This window comes from Larimichthys crocea, chromosome IX, assembly GCF_000972845.2.
Source record: "Larimichthys crocea isolate SSNF chromosome IX, L_crocea_2.0, whole genome shotgun sequence".
NCBI lineage: Eukaryota > Metazoa > Chordata > Actinopteri > Sciaenidae > Larimichthys > Larimichthys crocea.
The window spans coordinates 5,000,714-5,016,879 of NC_040019.1; the positions used below are offsets into that span (position 1 = coordinate 5,000,714).

General features: G+C 40.5%; 1 protein-coding gene across 1 annotated transcript in view; it reads right to left on the bottom strand.

Moving 5' to 3' along the window:
* The window catches only part of itga1 (integrin, alpha 1), a 46,496-nt gene that overhangs the window by 29,549 nt on the left and 781 nt on the right, over nucleotides 1-16,166 (bottom strand). The gene's annotated exons all lie outside the window — the stretch shown is intronic.

The window sequence follows — 16,166 nt, forward strand, 5'->3', positions numbered from 1 at the left end:
CTCTCAGCTCGGCGCCTTTATTATTTTTCATTCACTTTCACTTTGCTCTCATCGGTCTTGTTTTCAGCCACGGCATGCAACTGTTTTCAGAAGAAAAAAAAACGCCCCCAGTAAACCACCTGCTCTGCAGCAAACAGCAGATAGACAGAACATAGTGGAACAATTAGCAGCCAAAGAGGCGTTGGCAGAGACCAACAAATAAGAAACTTTTTGCCAACATGTTTACCATTAAAACTTTATAGGGTGATACGTCAGTGTTGTGTTTACAGCTTCTTCAGCTGCTTCTATTCCGGCACTCAGATATGTGTTAAAGCTGGAAAATGAGTTGTGAGGAATAGACAGATGAGTAAAATATATTCCATTTATTTGCATGAAATAAAAATGACATTCATTGCACTATAATAAATGTATAAGTTTATGAATTGTCTTCATTTGGCACCATCCAGACTCCATACTATCTGCATGTGGTGTTGTCATGCCATGTTAACAGGACATTCTTGGTAGAAGGGCCACACAAACAGGGATCAGTGCATGTATGTAGGCTTACAACTCAAGGATGCATGAATTATATGTAATCAGGTCTGCCTCACTGCTTTCTTATAAACACGGGACTTATGAAAACATACTACTGCCACTCATCACGCAGTCATGTTTAGATGTTAATCACATAGATTTCATATAAGATTACACTTTTTACATTCCTCTCTGGAAAAGAGATAGACGGAGACACAGAGAAAGAGAGAGAGAGAGAAGGCCAGACCTGCAGAGTCATATACTGGAATCCCAGCCAAGAAATATTATCCTCGCTGTTCCTCCCTCGCCCCTTTCTGTACTTCCTCCGTTACCCCGCTCCATCTCTCAGAGAATCTCCATTTCCTGTTCCTATTAAACTGATTATAGACATCCCCTCAAACCCGCAGGTACACACACACACACACACACACATAGACGTACGCAGCTAATTTAGCTGATTTAAGATGGCTTCAGGCCAAAGAGGCCTTTTTCATTTATCACAGACCGAGCTCAAGTACACTTCGAAATCACGCTGGCCTGAGCTGTAAATTACACGGGCACGTCCTCTGTCTATTGGCGGACACGCCTTTAGTGTATACCAATCTCATTTTGCTGTGTTTGGTGCTCAAATCAAAACCAGTGAGTTATGTAACTGGCTATTTTCGTGAGCTGGGATAACATCTGCCCTGGAAAACCAATAAGCCCGACTTCTCCCTTTGTGGATGGAAATGGCCTCATGAGCCTCTGAGGTATTGGCATATAAAGCTGTCCATCACTGTCGGGAGGGGTCGTATTGTGTTCTGTTACACATGGTGAGCAGAGCAGGCGGAGAAGGTGTTTTTTAGCCACGCGAGCATCGTGGCTCTGCATCAGTCGGTTCGCCAATTCAGTCCAGACTAAAATATCGACATTTTCTTACAGACATTCGTGGTTCCCAGAGGATGATTCCTTGAGACTTTGGTGATCCCCTGACTTTTTCCATATAGTACCATCACCAAACTCACGATGTTTGGCTTTTTGTGAAACAACAACTAGATAGATTGCCATGAAATCTGGTACAGGTTCAATTGTGAGACATTCCCATCAGCGTCAGCTGTATTTTGTGTTATTATATTAGCATCCTAACAAGCTAAACTAACATGGTGAACATCTTAAACATCATACCATGCTAGCCCACTGACATTTACATTTAGATCAAAGCATCACTGAAATGCATGACGAGCTGTGTTACTGTTTATCGTAAGAAAAAATCTCCTTTTGCTCACCAGAAATGTCTAATCAAATTTCCTTTAAGTATCACTGCCTTTAGAACACAATGACCAAGCAATGTGACTGTTTATGGTCAAGCTCCATGTGGTCTTGATTGATCCTGGCAGCCTGTCAGACACACTAACCAACAATAAAACCCGGCTGCCCTCTCGGATACAGTTATCAAAACCAAAACGACTCAATTTCAGCATTTAACAATTCTGCAAGACATCAAGCCAAGTAGCAATACAAGCAATAATGATACAGCCAGGGCAGAAAAGCTGCACGGATCAGCACCTGTTGGCCTGTGAGACATCAAACCAGCTATAAAAATGACCCTAAGTCAGCACCTGTAGGCTTCAAAGCTTCGTTCAGCCACAGTAAAAACACACACTCCACTGGCACCTGCTCATCCGTAACATATCTAACCAACTATCATGAGCTTTAAAGCTTAACACCAATCAGCACCTGTGGGCAACACAGTCATTAAGTAACCCTGAAACTCAACCATAATCAGTTGCTGTAAGAAGCATGTGTTAGTTGTAAAGCTGACTGAAGACAGTTTAAACAAATACTAAAAGTAAGCAAACATCTGCAGTAGTTCAGAAATTGGATAATATTAATTACTTTTATGATGGACTGATGTCTGACCCTTTGAAGGAAAAAGGTCTTTAGGCGGTACCCGGACCTTCATGCACCATGTGCTGCTGTTTAAAAAGAGACACGGCTGGCGATGGACAGAAGCTTCATATTCTGGCATGGCCAAGGGCAGACTAGAGCCATGAAGGAGTTATGAAACTGAAATATTTCCAGATTTCCTCCTTTGTTCTTTTATCTTTTTCTGGAGTTTTTGTCTTCTCCATACTGCCCTTCTCACACAATATTCCCTTTGTACTTTCCCATAATCCTCCCCTGACTGTCTATTTTCAGTCTGTTCTTTGATTTCTTCGTCTTGATTCTTGCTCCAACAGCATCAACATTTCCCTCCTTAATCACCCTAATGGATAGTCACGAGCTGAACCTTTCTCATTGGGCTGTCACTGTCTATTTCTCGGCAAATGGGAAGTATGTGGGTGTGCAGTGGACACAAGAGGCTGGGAATGTAGGTGTGTCTTGCAGAGGGGAACACGAGAGGCCAATTTCTCTTGAGTTTTAGTGTTAGTGTCTGTAGACAGAGGATGATATAAATAAATAACATGACTAGAAACAAGACCAGGGATCTATTGTCTGATGATGATGAAAAGTTAATCACAAATGTAGACAGTTCTTCCTCTGAGGAACATGCATGAGTGTGACATTTCATGGTAATCCATTCAATGACTCAATAATAATTATACAGTTGAAAAATGTGAACCAAATGGTGGCACTCGATGAAAAGTTGGAGGATCACCAAAGTCATTAGGGTTCATCCTCTGGGTACCATAAACATCTGTGCAAATTTTAACAGAAATACTTGCAATAGTTGAGATATTTCACAAGAGGAAAGGTATGAGTAAGCGAAAACCACAAATATAAGAGGATCACCAAAGTCATTGGGATTCATCCTCTGGGAGCCATGAATATCTGTACAGATCACATCTGTGCCAAGTAGATGTTGAGAGTAAAAGACTTTGGCCATTTGGTAGCAAAAAGGAAAAGTCAAAGTGATACACAAAGGCCTCAGGTTTCAATCTGGGGAACATGAAGGTTCAAAGATTCATGGCAATCTATTCAATGGTTGCTGAGATAAGTTTGGACTATCCACAGAGACACACTTAGCATTGCTACAAATAATTTCCTGCTCACTATTCATCCTGCTTCCTCTCCACCACCCATTCATTATATCATTCTCCCTCTCTCAGGAGCATCGTCCGTCTCTCTACTATTTCTTCCTTCCATTCATCTTTGTCCTTCCTACCAGCATCTCTCTGCTCCTCTCTTCAAGCATCTTTTCATTCATTGACTGAACATGTCAGCTCGGCGGTGTCAGATTCCAGTCTCTGAAACTTCCAGATGTATTCTCTGGGGCTCTGTTTTTTCACCGGTGCAGAAAACATGCAGGCATATAAGCTGAAACCCACGCATGACATCATGCCCCCTGACGGTTGTCAAAGCTTTCATCCCCCCCAAATTCTCCATGTATACTGCAGGGGTGGTTGACACTCTCCTAACCATAACCTTCCTGCAGACACATACTATGCCTGTTATAACTGCTGATCACAACAGCTTTAACATGTAGGCAGCAGCTGGGATGCGGGGGCTTCTGGGATGGATCAAACACCTCTGGAGGGAACTAAAAATACACACACCCAGGGGTCAAAGAATGACCTTCCTCCAGATTCAATAAGCAACATGCAAAAATAATCATGCTATAGCTCAAGCTGTGAGAGAAAATACTACAACCATAAGTTTGTGGGTAAACTTCTTTTTCCTGCTAATCATCAACTTTTAAAAGATCAGGATTGGACTGCCGGTTTATTTTGCAGAGCCAGAAAAAGCAAATAGAGACTTTTAAAGAAAACACAGACATGAGAATCCAATGAACAGGAAACAAGGAGTGGAGACCGTCCGTCGTCTCTTATCCTGTGCAGATAACAATTTACCATGAAGCTGTCTAATGAGTATGCGTGACAATTCTGATAAAATAATAACAGTATGTCACATTTAAATAACACGCTTTGTATAATAACCAGCATACACTGCAGCTACGATACACTAATGATAGTTTTACAAAGCCATAGTGCAATTTATCAGCACTAGGTTTTAATTATCGAGTGATACCAAAGCTTTTAGCTCGCTCCCATACAGATTGACCTGCGCTATCCACTTATATTGCTAAAATTTTAATTAGCTGTAGTGGAATACATTGATGGTAAAGTGCGTCTGGCACACTGTCTGCTGTGAGGGTGGACTGATGCGATTCATTCATAAGAAAAGCAAAAAAGGATTAGCTTAGTGGTAGTTTTGAGCTCGAACAATCGCAGAAAAAGGAACTGTTTGAAAATACAGTTGTCCCTCACTATAACGCGGTTCACCTTTCGCCCTTCGCTGTTTCGCGGATTTTTTTAGTATAATTTTGCAAGCTTTTTTTTACAGCGTACTATACAGTATGAACGCGCATTGTGTTCGGCGTCCTGATTGGCTAAGGGAGTACTGTACAAAATGCGTTGTATGTTCTGCACTCGGAAAAAAACACCTGCACCAAGGCCTTCAGAGGAAAAAGCCGTTACAGCGGAGCGGTGCCAGGACAAAAAGGCACCGTCAGTGGAACCGTGAAATACAGTTTCATTTACTAATACAGCATTGTACTTATTTTTGTTAAATCTGCGAAAGTTTGAACTGGTTAGGGGTTTTACGGCCTTAAAGCATGTAGAATAATTGTAAAAAATAAAGCTGATTACTTCGCGGATTTCGTCTATTGCGGGTTAGTTTTAGAACATATCCCCCGCGATAAACGAGGAACCACTGTACACTAATTCACTTTCTTTCCAGAATTCAGATGAGAAGATTGACACCGCTCTCATGTTTGTGTGTGAAGTATGAAGCTACACCAACCAGCACCTCTAAATCTTGTCATATCTTTTCTGCACACAAACTGAAACTGAGTTATTGTAGTAGGTAGTAAGTAACACCCAGCTCTAGCTCCATATTCAACACACATGAGACTTGATCTCTCCATCTAGTTCTTGGTAAGAAACTGGTTAAGCACATGCCTTAAAAGTTTCACCATTCCTTTAAAAGCGAAGAGCGATTCTAAGTGTGACACAATGAGAGTTTGTTCACTATTTACTTTACTGTGTGTGTTTCTCAAAGCTGCTCTGAGAACAGAAACACACCCATCTGTCTTAAGCTCTTTAGAAAGCCGCTGAAATGATTGTTTAGTGTTGATCATAACAGCGGATGAATCTAATTGTTAGCTGTCAGATGTTTTGTAAATACATCACTTACTAAACAAAGACGTGAGCATGATAGAAACAATTTCTTACACTGTTACGTGAACAGGCTGCACAGCTACCGTAACATGTTAAAACAAATAAAACACACGCCAGTATTATGTCATGTGACTGAGTTCAGCGTTGATCAAGATTGTTATCCCCAAACAAAACAGATTTAAAAGTGATACTCTTTGAACGAGAGAGCTGTAATTCCAGTTAGAACAACCCATGACTATTTTCTGCTCTGCAATGAGTTACTAAACATTTATTTTGAAAGGTTTTATTTTTCAAACCCATCCACATCAGTGCGGACAAGGCCTCAGCGGGGGGTGGATCTCACCGCGTCGACACACTCCCTCTCTCTCTGTCAGACACACAGATGTGTTCAAGGAGGGTCACAACCCTCGTTGATGTTTTGTGTCTTCGCTGTTATTTCAAGGCTACTCAAGAACAGTAAAGAAACACAACACACCGGACAAACACACTCGGTGTGAACACTTCAAATGAGATAAAGTTGGAATGCTAAAAATCTAATACACGTGCAAGAATATAATGATGCAATGACAGACATAAAGTTTCAAATCACCTTATTTCCTTCCGCAACCATTAATGTCAAGCTTTTCTCACATCCACAGACGGAAAGCCACCACCACTATCAGATGTATTTCCTCTCTGCTGCTGATATCATTTTTACAAGCGAAGTTTTCTCACAGTAATGCAGTCTTCTCGTTCTGCATATCAGGATCAGAATAACAGAATAAAATTGCATTGCTGTACCGAAGATATCCCACATAAGGATTGTGATTTGCAAGCAAAATGACCATCACAAGTAACCTTGAGAAAATGTCATGAATGATATGAGCGTTGCATTTCATACAATGCCACACAGCAACATATTTTCAGCCAACGACTAGCAGCTTACAAGAGGAGAGAGAAAACTGTAACACTCTTAAACATCAACAGTAAATGTCAGGTGAGGTGTTCTCAACAAACCGACTCCAGCTGAGCTCTCTGGAGAATGTTTAAAGGCAGGTACAGGGACTGCATTTCCTAGATGGTGGGTTTATTTCAAAGTCGTATACTTTTTAGTTAGTGGCATGTCTGAAATGATGAACCGTATGTGTTACACTGTTTCTCAGATGCTGGGGAGACTGTGCAAAGAGTACAGGCGGATAGATTAGGAGAGGAGAGGAGATGTTTCCAGATCTGCCCATCCCTCAGAAATAAACTGTAGACAGAAAGTCAGGTAGACAGAAAGAGTACGAATGGGGATACCAGGAATATCAGGATCAGTCATCTAATATTGATTATCTGATGACACAGATTCCCAATCAATATTATATTTCCTTGCATCTATAGATCTATACTTTGCTTTGTTTTTTCCTTCTTCTCATTGAAGTCTAAAGTTAATCCAGATTTTTGCATCAGACAGTAAAACATAACAAACAGCTAATTTCTTTACCCCCAGGAAGCTTGTCTTAGGGGAGAAGGAGAAGAGCACCACGACAAGCATGGCTGTTCGTGTTGGCCTCTTGCTGGAGAGGTTAATGTGAACACGTTGCCCCAGGCAGACGCCACAGCTCCACTGCTCCCTGTATGATGCCAGATTGATGGATAGCTCTGGCCGGCCGCTGGCCTGTGTTAGAGACAGGGGGGTGGAGGGCTGAACAGGCCTGGTGCACAGATGCAGCATTGCTCTGGTTGCACACACACACATACATGCATGGAAACACACACACACACACACATCCAGGATTTAAAGTTATCAGCACTTAGCAGGTAGTGAGAGCCCCTGTGGAGTACAAATATGTGTGCGTGTCTGTGTGTGTACTTCTGGCAAGACGTTATGGGGTCTTGGTCGGCACACACTGGCAAAAACAAGGAAATGATTCCAAACAAACCCAAATCCTGTTTCACACACACACACACACACACAAAACCTACACCCTCAACAATGGAGTTTTTAAATGTCACATCAATTCTGAGAAAAAAGAAATGTTTAACACTGGTTGTGCTAAAACCACATTGATACTGTCCACATCAGATTATCTCTAGACAAGCTCCCGGCCATCAATCTCTCTCAGTATCAAAGGAGGAAGTTGCATGACATCATTATACACTTAAGGAAGTCACAGTAACCGTTTTAGTGTTTTAGTCCTGAAACAACAGTCAGCGTTTGCTTTTCTTCTATCCATCAAGGCAAGGCTTACCTTAAATTATTTAAATGTTCTGTTTAAAGTCTGTGTAAATGTGTAATGCGTTCTGAGTTTGTCAGACCAAAGAAGAAAGTGTTATTAACCACACAGCCAAATTTGAATGATTAAAAATATCAACGAGTTTATGAAATTAGTAGGACCTCAGGTCAGGGGATTACTACACATTTCGACTAATCTCAACAAGCAGATAGCTGTTTATAGAGATTTGACACAAGCTAAACAGATCTTTGTTTTCATATTTATTATTTGTAATTTGTTTTTTATTTATGATATATTGAGGAAAGTATCTACAGTCATGCCTATGCTGCTTATGTGCTACCATGGTTACCAAAAGATTTTTGCATAAATACAAACATCCTCAAGTGGCCTGCCTTTTTTTTTTTTTTGTTCATGCCATGTCAGGTTTTGCATTTTAACTTCCTGTTGCTACTCCTGGTTTAAGTAAGCAGAAGTAAAAAGCTGTGCTGATCGATTCACAGATACCACCATACATTTGTCAAAGATGATCATCAGCATAAAGTTACATCCCGATACTTAGTTTACAACTAACGTCAGCTCGTTTAGCTTGGTCTTCTTTGCAGCAAGGAAACAGGGGGCCCTGACAAACAACCTATTTAAAACTTGCTGACAACTGTAATGTCAGAGATGACTAACCATCGCCTCTGTTTCCACTGAACCAGTAGTTCTCTGCTCCCTCTCTGACCTCTGTACTCTTTACTTTTCACTCTTCTCTCTTGTTTTCGCTCAAACTTGAGATAATGCAATCTCCTCCTTCCACAAATTCCCTAAAATGGACCTCCCCTCTGATTCCCAATCATCGCGCCAGCAGCTTTCCTCTCAGGACAACCTCCTCTCACCCATTTGCCTCCCCTGTCTGCCCTGCCTCCTTCTCCTCCTCCTCCTCCTCTTTGCCCTTAATGCCTCACAACAACTGTGCAGTGCCAGAGGTCACATGACTGAAAAATACCTCAACAACTATCTGTGGAGATGGCAGCGAATGTGGCTGACTGAAGGAATTCCAACAAATAATTGTGAAATAAACTGCTGCTGAGATAAGATTTGATAAAAGTGGCAGCTCAGTTTACAGGAACTTAATATTTCAGATGATCTACAATGCTGTTGAGCTGTACTGTAGGCCTATGTGTGCCTCACAGAGATAATTTTAATTTTTGTATCCTTCTTATCCTTCCTTAAAACATTTCAGATAAATCCTTAATATTTCAGTCAATGTGGATACAATTAAACCAGGGCTTAATGGGGTTAAGAAGATGCTCCTCAAAATGTCGAAACTGTAGCAGCCTGAAGAAAAGTGATAGGTGATGAAATGTGAAACACATGCAGAATGCTTTTATCTGTTCAGTGCGCGTCTCTGTGTTTATACATGTGTGTGGCTCGACCTTCCTTGGAGGTTAAGACCCGTGTAAGCTGACACGACATGTGATGTCACACCTTTACGGGTGTTTTGTTTATTTGAAGCTTTTTTTAATGACATATATCAGTTTTTACAAAGTGGGTGTGTGTTGTTGGCTGAAGTTTTAGGAGTTACTCTGCACTTATCTAACTTTTAAGTGAGTCTCTGTGTTTATTTTTGAAGCTTAGAGGCCACTTATAGAAAGATTATGTATTCAAACACAGTGTGGAGGGAGAACATGTTATCTATTTACATTCGCAACCCCAAGAAAGAATACATTCAATGCATCTAATGTATTTACCCAGTTTTCACAAACGATACAGGGAGAAAGTTCTGCATGTTAGTGCTGAAACCATAAGATGACTCCACATTCACAGTCACAGAACAGTCTGGCACGAGCATCACCCTGACAACCCAAAGTTTATTTCTCTCGCACTTCCCCATCTGCAGCTATGGCAGAGACAGAAACATAATAATTCAGGGATGACTCAGTTCTGTGGTAGAACCCAACCAGGGTGTGTGCTGCTGAAAGCCATCATTCATATACATTCGAGAGAAATTCAAGATTTCCATGTAATTTATATGGAAACAAAATTCGTAAAAAATAATTGTTTACCAGATAAACCAAAGTAATGGACAATATATATATATATATATATATATATTATTTTTTTGGGGGGGGCCTTTTATTCCTTTATTGATAGTACAGGTGAAGATAGACAGGAAGCAGAGAGAGGGGGAGTGACACGCAGTAAATTAGCTGTCCGATGTGGGATTCAAACCGGGGCCAGCTGCGGCGAGGACTATAACCTCCACACACGGGGCGGCTGCTTAACCCACTATGCTACCGACCGCCCCAAATGGACAATATTTTAATCTTATGATGGTATTAGATATCAGGGGATCACCAAAGCTAGTAGGATTCATCTTCAGGGAACCATGAACGAGTCTGTAAAGTACCAAGTGATGGATGAGCTATTTCAGTCTGGACCGATGTCTATGATAACGTGCAGATGTTTATCAGGCACAATGCTGACCAGGTTCAACATCTTAGTTTAGCATATTAGCGTGCTAACATTTGCTAATTAGCATCAAATACAAAGTATGGCTGTCAGTAGCTTTGCAGGTATAAAATGTTTATTTTATGGCAATCCATCCAATACTTGAGATCCAAATCAAAAATAAAAATATGAATCTCATTGTAGCACTGGACCAAAGTCAGTAGTATTTATCCCCTGGAGACCATGAATACTTGATCAAAATGTACTGGCAATCCAAGTAATGCAAAGATGAACCCTATACTACTTCTGCTTCTGCTAAAATGGGGGCATCTGGTGACTGGTGGTTAAGATGCATACCACATAACCCCTTGGATGGATCCAATTGTGGTTCTTTGTTGCATGTCATACCATTCTGTACCATGTGTTACTGTTATCTGTTCAATAAAGGGTGAATACCAAAAAAAGAAATCTGTATAATGGATCTATTTCAATGTTTTCTCTCAATTGACATTGACTGGTGCCAGTAATGTCATGGGTGATGTTATAAAATACATCAGCTTTACCTTTCCTTGATCATCTTTCACTTTGCAAGTGGTAGCTTCATGGTTGCCACATGCTGCAGAGACAGCAGAATCAGTTACACATCTGTAATGGGTTGAGGCAGAAGAGTATGAAACCAAGTCATGTGGGTGGCCTTTGTGGTTTTGAGGCTTGGGGCTGAATCTTTGAACCTTTCTTTGACTAGTGCAGTTCTTCAAGGAAATATATGCTCTTCTGTTTTGTGTTTATCCACAGAGTGCGACTTCCTGCCTGATGAGGTATATTTTATAGCTATATCAGTCACCCCAGTCATACCCACATGCACACTCTTGTCTGCATCTTAATGAGCTTCATGTGACACTTCATCGATGAAGACAGTACTATTAGAAATGAATGCAACGTGAAGGATTTGAAATTAAATGTCAACCTTTTCTATAACAAAATAAAAACATAGTAATTACAAATAAGCTTTGCAAAGAAACTCCTGACTTTGAATGGAAGCCAGAATACGTGGAGAGCAACAGAACAGCAAGTACTTACAAAGCTGCAAATAAGGATTCATTTCAGCAGCTTGTTTGTCTTGTAAAATGTCTGAAAATTGTGCGAAATACTTGTTGCAACTTCATAAACTCCAGATTAAACTTCAATTTACTTGTTTGTCTGACAAATCCTCAAAACCTCAAAGCTATTCAGTTTTCTGCAACACAAGGAAAAGCAGCAAATCCTTCCATGTAGGCAGCAGTCCCTTTTTTGTTTTGTTTGTTTGTATCAACTAATTTCCTATTTGTCTAAACTTAATGATGTACCCCTGAATGCATCATTGTGTTTTTTTCCACAAGAAAGTGCCAGTTGATTTTAACACACTGACTTCTAACTGTAGGTGGAGCTTACTGCATGCACCGCATGACCCGACAACCACATCGATTTGTAGCTGGCACACCACACGGTCTCAGTTTCCTGTGTGAGAGATGCTGTGTTGTTGTCAGGGTTCACAACTTTTAGAATCCATTTGCATGGATCAAAGTTAGACTATGAAGACCCCTGACGACCTTCAGTTAGCCATAACACCCTACGCTGCAAAGATCACAGAGATGTTTACATGCATCTTCAGAAACCATTATTCTTGTCTTAAGTTGCAAAAAACTTGTCAGCTGAATGCAGACAATAATACATACCACAGCATTGAATATATTCAGTCATATGCAACCTATTTGCACAAAAAAGCATCTGCCATGTCCCAGTTGGGCTTTCAATGTCCAGTGAAGGATCAGCAGCTACATTTATAAATCAGTTTAATGTTTGTGTTTTACAAGCAGAAATGTGTGTTTGCGGTTATTTAGATGTGGTAACAAATGCTTTGTGACTTGACTTGGATATAAAAACCTTTTGTGGCGTCTTAACCCTCTCTGTCATCACTAGTTTTACATGTTGTGTCAGTATGGCCCATCCCACACCATAGCTGCATAGCCCTAAGATCTACATGCAGTAACAAATGTATTAATTCCTTATATACAATAGTGATATATTGAAATACATTCAGTAGGTTGTAGCAAAGAAATAAAGTCAGTTATTGGAGTTGAGCATGACATTCATTCTTGACTTTAGTCAACACAAATCAAGTCAAAATCATCAACTAAGGCTCAGTAGATGATCGAAGAATCATCAGAGAAGTTGTTCACATCCAATGCCCAAAACTATCCTTAAAACAAGGCGGTCACATTCTCTACCATACGTGCTGATTAAGACTGTGACATACGCTTGAAAGCACAGAGAAAGCTAGTAAGTGAACCTTGAGTTGAGACTGTTTTGCCACATAATTATTGCAGTCTTTTGTCATCGACGTGAGTAACCATCTAGTGTGGCTCCTGGGCAGTTTTTACATCTTATCAGCAGGAAGAAATGCTGCAAATAGTTCTTAGCTAAGTGTTTCCTCTTATGATCTATTGAGAAAGCTGCTGAAATCAACTACTCAAGTAAAAGAACAAAGACAACAGCTAAGACGGCAGACTGGGTTGACTCTCTAGCTACGGATGTCATGGTTTATCATGTTTCATGTATGCTATGAATTCAATTAGATTAGTGTTAATTTAACTGGATAATCCAATGATGACAGATGACTAAAATTCATCAGCACATAACACAGCATTTTTCCAGCATCCAAGTAACAGATTGACAGCTGTTATAGCTGTTGTTATTGGATTGTTTCAACATACTTAAAATACTGCAAAATTGCCCTTGAGCATAGTAGACTTATGATTAACAACACTTTTTAATAAAGACAAACAAAAAGGCAAACCAAAGTGCTTGGAGAACACTCTCAGTGAGGGCGACAGTCAGAGATTTTCCCAGACTCAAACATGAAATGTAAAACCATGAGGTAAGTGTTATTTGTCATGCACACATCCTTTATTCATAGAACGTGTGAAACCCTGTACGTCTACGCATCACATCATAGCAACAGCCAGAAGCCGCCCGGGCCAAAGATTCATGAGAAAATCAACTCAAAACTCTGATTCTGTGCAGAAGAAAGAAGTTCTATTTTCTGCATACATAGTGGGAAGTGATGTGGATGTGTATGACACAATCTTGGTTCAATTATAAGTACAAAAGATGTTTCTGGTTCTTTACAAAGAAAGCTACTGTCTGCTGAGATATTTCAATCTAAATTCATGTGACTGCAGAGCATCGATCACTGTCAGTCTGCACATTGATATGTTATCGTGACAGACTGGTTTCTGGCAGTGTCATAACGTACCCGACAGAAGTCAAGACAATAAACGTGATTGCCTTTCACACCTTCGAAGTATATTCAGTGGCAATGGCATAACTTTGGATAGTTACACTTAACTGATTAAAGAAATGACGATGCTAAAAGCAAAACCGTAAAAGATGCTGAATAAACGCACGTTATCGTATCTTAATTACTTTACATTCCATTCCCTGCCTGTGCCAGTAGACAGTTTATGTCAAATTAGTGCTGATTGCTACGACCAAGGGAGGAAGCTGATTCAGATGCGAGACAGCAGAGATAGTAGAGGAGAAGGAGGATGAGATACTGCTAATGACGGAGATGACTGGGCTCGCTACTCAGGGCTCACATATTCAACTCAGAACCTTATATCCCTTGACCTTACAGCTTTTAATGAATTAATCATTCACTTTGGTGGTCTGCTGCTGCTTCCCATGTGCTCATGGAAATGTTCACAAACTCCCAAATCTGAGATGTGAGAAACTGCAAGAAAAAGCATCCCAGTCCACAAAGGAATGTTGAGGAATCTAAATCAGTCTCGACTTCGACTAACCCTTCACTCCATCTTTGTAGCAGACATGGCTACAAAGACTAAGACATTAAATACATTCCTTAGTAAGAGGAACACGTAGTGTATATACTGGCTGTGTGACAGGCCGTCTGAAGAGGCAACCCCCGACTCCAAAATGTCCCATGGCTGTTTCTCACATCTGACAAACACAAACATCTCATCATGTGGGTGATCTCTGTGATGTGCTGCATCCGAGACAGTTCACATAAACAGCTTCAGCTTGTATCAATCACAAGAAGACCAAAGAGAAAGAGAGGGGAGAGATGGGAAGTCTCAAGTAGGGTTAAAACGATTAGCTGATAAATAAGACATCCAACTATTTTGATAAATGAATCATTAAAGTAAATAAAAATCTGAGTTTTGGACTGAAGATTAAAGTAAAACAAGCAAATGAATATCATTCTTCTTGGGCTTTATTAGGAAATTGTGACATGCACTTGTACTTATAGATTCTGTCCAAGTTATGTATCAAGTAAAACATTCAATGATTCCATATTCTCAAATGTGAGGATTTCCTGTTTTATATCATCATAAATTAAATATTTGCCCATCAAAACTCCCCAGACACCAATGTTACGTCTTAAAGTATCTCCAAAAAAATGTACCTTACAATGATTTATGACAAAGAGAAGCAGCAGATCCTCTCGTTTGAGATGCTGGAACCACAGAATGTTTTTTCCCACATTTATTGAGATTATTGAAAATGTTGACTATTCTTCTGTTGATTGAGTAACCAATTAATCGCTTTTCAGCTCTATAGATCATCTTGGATTTCAGGGATGCTGGGATGGGCATTTCTTCACACTTCTCCCTCACAGTTTTTAGACTTAAAGGATGATCAGCTAATTAACACAAACCCAGATTAATCTTTGATTACATCAGCTGCAGCCCTACTCTCAAGTATAGGTGTTCATGTTGTCCGCGTCCTTAGTGAGCTCGGCCACTCTGGTTTGACACATTCTGATTGAAGCCAGATGTCCCTCTCCTCTGCAGTACCAAACTCAAACCACCTGTAGCCCCATCTCCGTTAGGAATTTACAGAGATTAAATGCTGCCACTACAATAACCACATGTGGGCCTCTGAGGTAGGCAAAGGCAGCTCCCATAGCACAACACGGGATCTTTTATGGTCTCGAACCAGATAGCTTCTACCCCCTGTGTAACCCAGCTGAGGTCATACTGAAACAGCTACATTAGAGCAGCATCAGTGTGCAGGAGGGGATGCAAGACAATGACAGAACACTTACTAGTTTAGTTAAGTAATTGCAGGCAGACTCATTCACAAACAAACAGCTGCTCAGGAAAGGAGCCAAGATCACTGACGACCTGCAGGAGCTAAACAGGGGGCAGTGGGGCCACAATAAACCAAGTAAGTAAACCTGACTTGTTGATGATTTTCTTTGTGAGCCTTTGGTGATCCTTTTACAAACACACCCAGAGACACACAGAGAGACACACACACAGGCATATATCCCCATTTCTAACTCAATTCTCTAATGACCATCACAAGTCAGAATCACATGTAGGCACAGGAATCTGAGAATTAAAGAGAGACATTCACCTCGCTGTCTTTGTTCTCTCTCTTCCCTCTCCTCCAAACTCAGAGGGGTGGCTCACTCAGCTTCGCCGGTACTTTCCATCATGTTTGAACTACTTGGACATGACCTAGAAGTTAATTCATTACTGCTGCTCTGGAGCTGAACCCGAGAGCACAGCCACACCAATGGGAACTCCACAATGCCAACACAGGTATCCATTACAAAATAAAGAGCCTCACTGCCTCTTAAAGCTGCTCTAAAGACCATATTCATTTCACTTTTCACCCTCTAGACATTAAAATCTAATTATCATGATGATTTCTCACCCCTGATTATCCATCCGAGGGTGTGTTTCATCATAGGATATGACATAATTTCATTTTTCTGCAGGAACATCAGTAAAACACACGACACTGCAGAAATATTTCCTGAATAGCAACGAAACTTGCTTTTCCTCAAAGTTTT